Here is a 5,964-nt window from a genome sequence, read left to right as displayed (position 1 = left end):
TATAAGTACTCATTTTTAAAATATCATAAATCTCTATATAAATAAATTATTTAAAACCCAGCATAACCATATCCAATGAAACCAGGACTCTGATGTGACAAGTTATACAGTGCAAACTGTCAAGAGATGTCTTTGTAAAATCACTTGTAAACAATTAAATCATTACTCAGTATTATCATTGCAATTAGGCATTTGGAATTCTAAGAATTTACAAACTTAATAGCAATGTCTGCTTTCAAGTGGAATGGAACAGCTTACAACAGATCAGTTCTTCACCTAGAACAGAAAAGCTGGATAAATGGAAAATTCAAAGAGGTGCTTAGATGGTGATAATTAGAAGAGTTAAAATTCCAGAGAGGAAAACTTTAAAAAGTTATGTTTACTTTTACAGCCATTTTCACCCTGGAGCATTTGCCAATTATGAGAGTGGGAGGGACTTTGAATAGGGTAGAGAGCACTTCTGTGATTAGGTTATGTTGACTAAGGAAAACGTTGCCCTTGAAGGGCTAGGTCATTCCTGGTGAGAGATTCCAAATGTGACTGGTACTGAAGGAGTTTCTCTTTGCTGTGTTTGAAAATGGAAGGGGGCACATGGTAGGGCACAGCAGGCAGTGTCTAAGGGCTGAGAGTAACCCCTGGCCAACACACAGCAAAAAGATGGAGATCTCAGTCCTACAACTCCAAGGAACTGGATTTTCCCAACAGCCTGAGTGAGCTTGAAACCTGATCCTTCCTTAGTCAACTCTTCACATGAGCACACAACCTACTTGTCTCGATGTCACCCAGTAAAACTGTAAGCAGAGAACTCAGTCATGCCATGCCCAGACATCTGTCCTACAGAAATATAACCTGATAATGGGATGCTGTTTTAAGATGCTAATTTTGTGGTAGTTCATTATGCAGAAACTGTAAGCAAAGTAGAAGGCTGAGAATCTTCTATTTACACTGGTGAAGAACCATTGCAAAGAGAAACCAAAAAAGCTTTTGGTGGAGATTTCCAGGAGCCTCAAATTTGTGACCACTTCCTGTGCGAGACAGGAAACTGAAATCTTACGTGGAAAGCCTCTGAAATGCAGATCCAATTTTTCAGGAGGTATGTTAAGACCGCTAAAGTCCAAAAAAACTCACTAGATTCTCAGTTGAAAATCCCAGAGGGATGGGTGGATCACAAACAGACTGAACCTTACCAGGGCTACAACCAGCCTCCGCTCAATAAAATCCCTGATGGATTAAAGGGCCACTCTCTTCAACTAGTGCAAAGGGTAAATTTCAGGAAAGATAATATCATCTACAATATCCAGCATTCACTCAAACATAGCTAGTCATGCCAAAAGTCAGGACCATGTAGTTAAAAACAACAGAAAACAATAGACAATAAAAACAAATCCACCAGTGATCCAGATGTTAGTTATTTAATAAAAAATCGTAACATAAGTTATTGATATGTTCTAGAAAGCATGAAAACCATGACAAAAAAGGTAAAGTGAATTTCACCAGATAATAGAACTATGAAAAAAATAAATCATATAGAAATTTTGAACTGAAAAAAAATGCAATACCTAAAATAAAGCATTAATAAAGCTTTATAGGTGGTCTTCTATTATCTGCAAGGAAATTCATGTCAGAGTTCTATGAAATTAAAAAAATATTCATTACTCAGCTAGGCTTATGTTGTTTTTAATTTAAAAGTATAACATGTGATGTTTTACAAAATAACACTTAAGAACCAATATCTAAATTCATAACAGCAAAAGGATCAACAGTGGCTGTTGTTTAGATGATTCATTTTCAGCTATATACTTGAAAAGAATTTAAATATTTGTTCTTCACATATAGAAAATAAAATATCAGTTAACTGAGGGATTATCCAACCTTTAATAAGCAAGTTACTGAAATTCTGGAGGCACAAGAATTGAAATATTGGTAAAGCTTAGGAAGTCCCATAAGTCTAAAGCTAAACTTCTTTGAGGACTTCAGGTTGAGAAAGAAAAAAAAGATCAAAAGTTTTTTTGAAAGATACTCCTAATTACTGCTTTTTACATTCATAAAGTATTGTCATAAGCATTCTGTTATGAAATGTCCTTAATTTTATTTCCCTCAGAAATGTGAGAAACTAAAAAGAAATTAGCCTAAAGATTAATCATACTTCCTAATTCCTAGTAATAATCAGTCATAAGGGAACTCAGAAAATGCTTAACAATAAATAAGCAATTCCATGGGTATCACAGTCTATTTGATCTGAGGAAACACATATTTAATTTACCAAGATATTGATCCCATTTAAATATAAATTTATTTTGTTTTGTCCTTAAATATAACATTGAAGATATTTATTGAACATGTGCACTAGCTAAAATGTTTTACATAAAGGATTCAAAAACAACCATACGTTAAACATTTTTTTCATTTATATTTCAGAAAATTTTACTATTTCAAAATGATGTTAACTTTCTCTTGAGAGATTGATTTTTATGAGAAAAATCTTCTTGTTACAGGATTACTAAAATAGTACACTAATAATGAATATTAACTATTATTATTGCAGATATAAAATTATTAATGGCCACATAAAAAGAAAAAAATATTAATCAAAATTCCCCATTCTGATTAAAAGAAATTTATTAACACTTAAAAATTAATAATAATTAATTAGAGGACCATAATTTTGTTTTCCTCATAAAACAAAATATTTTGTGACCATAGTTAACTATATTCCACAGAATTTTTAAATATACTTTGCATAAAATGGTAAAATATACTTTACATAAACATATCAGAATAATCAAGTTAAAATCAAGGATAAAATAATTTTGGAAATGATAATAACAAATTTAAACTTCTAATATGTCAGTTTATAGTAAATTATTATGAAGTAGTTAGATTCCAGATTTATTCATATATATAAATTAAAAGACTTTTACACTTAAAAAAACAATATTCTCTTATTCTATACCCATTACTGAGTATTATAGACAAGTCTCCTAAAATGGGATAAAATGAACTCTTCTTTTTCTAGTAGTCATTAAAATGAAATCAACCTGTAAAGTATTTCAGATCTGAGTTTAGAAAACATTACATTTTCTGAATTTTGGATTTTTTCTATAATTCAACTTTTGTATTTATTTCAAGCTTAGTCAGTATAAAATTTCACATTCTATGTGAATGGATTTATCTCTGGTTTAGGTCTTAAACTGCACTGCAGGTGTATGCTAAAAATGACTTAGCAAAGCAAATAATGTTGAGCCTCCCTGCTTCCCAGTTTTTAATTACTAGATTAAAGAATGACTAATAAACACTAAAAAAATAAGAAAAGATCTAAGAAATATATTACACGTATTTATCATGATTAAATACAGTTTATGGCTTATGCTTATGTAACTCATATCTGAGATGCCTCAGGCTTGCAGTCTACTTTATTTTACAGTAGGCAAGGCAAAGAAAGAAATGACATTTTGGTTGGCCTAATCTCCTATTTAACTCTTAGTAAAAAATATTTCCTTGGATTTAACTTTATAAGGATAAAAGAGAATGAACTTTGAAATTGACAAATCTTTGTTCCAATTCTATTCCTTTCTCTTGTTTGCTTTTAGAAATCTAACAGATTTCTTAATTTATTTTAACCTGAGTTTCTTAATCTGTGAAGTGATATGCACTGTAGATGTCCTTGCCTGTATAAGAATTGTCAGGGGACACCTCTACCCCTCTACTCCCACCTCGGAAAGTGAAGTTTGAAGAGGGGGGAAGAGAGAGAAACATGGACATGAAGAGGAGGATCCACCTGGAGCTGAGGAACCGGACCCCAGCAGCTGTTCGAGAACTTGTGCTGGACAATTGCAAATCAAATGATGGGAAAACTGAGGGCTTAACAGCTGAATTTGTGAACTTAGAGTTCCTCAGTTTAATAAATGTAGGCTTGATTTTAGTTTCAAATCTTCCCAAACTACCTAAATTGAAAAAGCTTGAGCTCAGTGACAACAGAATCTGTGGAGGTCTGGATATGTTAGCAGAAAAACTTCCAAATCTTACACATCTAAACTTAAGTGGAAATAAACTGAAAGATATCAGCACCCTGGAACCTTTGAAAAAGTTGGAATGTCTGAAGAGCCTGAATCTGTTTAACTGTGAGGTTACTAACCTGAATGACTACCGAGAGAGTGTCTTCAAGCTCCTGCCCCAGCTGACCTACCTGGATGGCTATAACCGAGAGGATCATGAAGCCCCAGATTCAGATGCCCAGGTGGATGGTGTGGATGAAGAAGAGGATGATGAAGCAGGAGAAGATGAGGATAAGGAGGATGATGAAGATGGTGAGGAAGAAGAGTTTGATGATGAAGAGGATGATGATGAAGACGAAGATGTAGAAGGGGAGGAGGATGAAGATGAAGTCAGTGGAGGGAAGAAGAATTTGGACATGATGGAGAAGTTGATGAAGATGATGAGGATGAGGATGAAGATGAAGATGAGGATGAAGAAGAGGAAGAAAGCGGGAAAGGTGAAAAGAGGAAGAGAGAAACAGATGACGAAGGAGAAGATGATTCATAAGACCGCAATAACCTGCAAAAAAACAACTGTTCAGTATTGGTTGGACTGCTGACATGGATTTGGTAGCTTTTTTTTTTTTAAAAGAAAAAAAGAAAAAAGGTAACTGTGATACAAACCCCAGGGCACCCACCCAAAGAGCCAAAGAATAGTTCCTGTGACATTCCACCTTCCTCCATTCTGTCCCTCTTGGAAATCCACCACCAAGCTTGGGGACTTCACCCCAACAAAATTGTAAGCATTGTTAGGTTTTTGTGTAAGACTTGCTGTAGTGTGGATAGCTGTGATTGGTGAGTCAACTGTCCGTGGCTACCAGTTATACCAAGATTGTAACAGCATTTTTACTTTCTGTACAACAAAGAAGCTTTGTAAATAAAATCTTAACATTTTGAAAAAAAAAAACAAAAGAATTGTCAGGAAGGGTTTAATTTCTCCCTCTACCTTTCTTGAGTCTGTACTAATAATAAAATTGATAACAGGCAGATTAACAGAAGGAAAATAAACAAATTTTACCTCGTGCCCACAGAGGTCCCATAGAAATGGGACCTAAGAAGTGGCCAAAGCAGACAGCTTTTATACGTTGTAGACAAACAATAAATTTGTGAGTAATTGACAGGGTAAAGAAACTTGGGTTTTGGGGTACTCAATTAGTGAAGAATATCTATACAGAGTTTGGGCTTCGGGCAGTAATTAAAGAAGTAACAAGGTTTGTTTATGCAGACTTTTCAGCACTGGATTCCCATTCTCTGGTGATAAGGGTGTCCTTCTACCTCCAAAGGCAGGGAGGGCATCTTTCTCATGAGAGATTTATTTCATGCTTTCAAGAGGACAGGGGAGGATCAGAGTTTCCTTCTTGCGTCTGCAGCTTCTCAAGCAACTTCAATTCAAAATAATGAATGTGGCATTGTGGCTCATGTTGGGGTGACCTGCACTGAACCCCAACAGAATATGAATATGTATTTAAAACTCTTAGCCCTTGGTGGACATTCAGTAGATAGTAGATATTCTTGAATGCCATGACCCTCTACTAGCCAGTATTCTATCCAGTGGTTCAAAAGAGTTAATTAACAGAAAACAATGTTAACTAAATCTGAGGTATGTGTAAAATGACTAAAACTAAAATTCATGATTGAAATCAGATCCCACAATGAACGTTTTTCATCTAGCTAACACACAAGTATTGTGACGAATTTCTCAACAACTGCTTTCCTAGTGAGCCTTGCCAGCTATTGTCTTGAATGTGACTTCTGAAGCACTCAAGACACTTTAGCTTGGAGCACATTTCATTCTTAGATGAAGGAAATCTCTCTAGCTATTTGTAATATTGCTAGATCCTTTTCTTTGCTCTTTCTAAAGCAATTCTTGCTCAGGAAAACTAGAAAGTATGATGCATGTGTAAGTGTATTTCTCTTCCCAGTCTCCTCC

The 5,964-nt window shown here is 34.7% G+C and overlaps 1 pseudogene across 1 annotated transcript; it reads left to right on the top strand.

Annotated features, from left to right (window-relative positions):
• Window positions 1-3,721: 3,721 nt before the first annotated feature.
• LOC145518263 (acidic leucine-rich nuclear phosphoprotein 32 family member D-like) lies at window positions 3,722-4,604 on the top strand (annotated as a pseudogene). Its single transcript, XR_014062796.1, has one exon. The product of XR_014062796.1 is annotated as an acidic leucine-rich nuclear phosphoprotein 32 family member D-like (transcript).
• Window positions 4,605-5,964: the final 1,360 nt, after the last annotated feature.

Source organism: Giraffa tippelskirchi, chromosome 1 (assembly GCF_054371585.1).
Source record: "Giraffa tippelskirchi isolate mGirTip1 chromosome 1, T2T-mGirTip1v1.2.pri, whole genome shotgun sequence".
In the NCBI taxonomy this organism is placed as follows: Eukaryota; Metazoa; Chordata; class Mammalia; order Artiodactyla; family Giraffidae; genus Giraffa; species Giraffa tippelskirchi.
The sequence above is the reverse complement of the archived record's forward strand: the minus strand, read 5'-3'. Positions and strand labels throughout refer to the sequence as shown.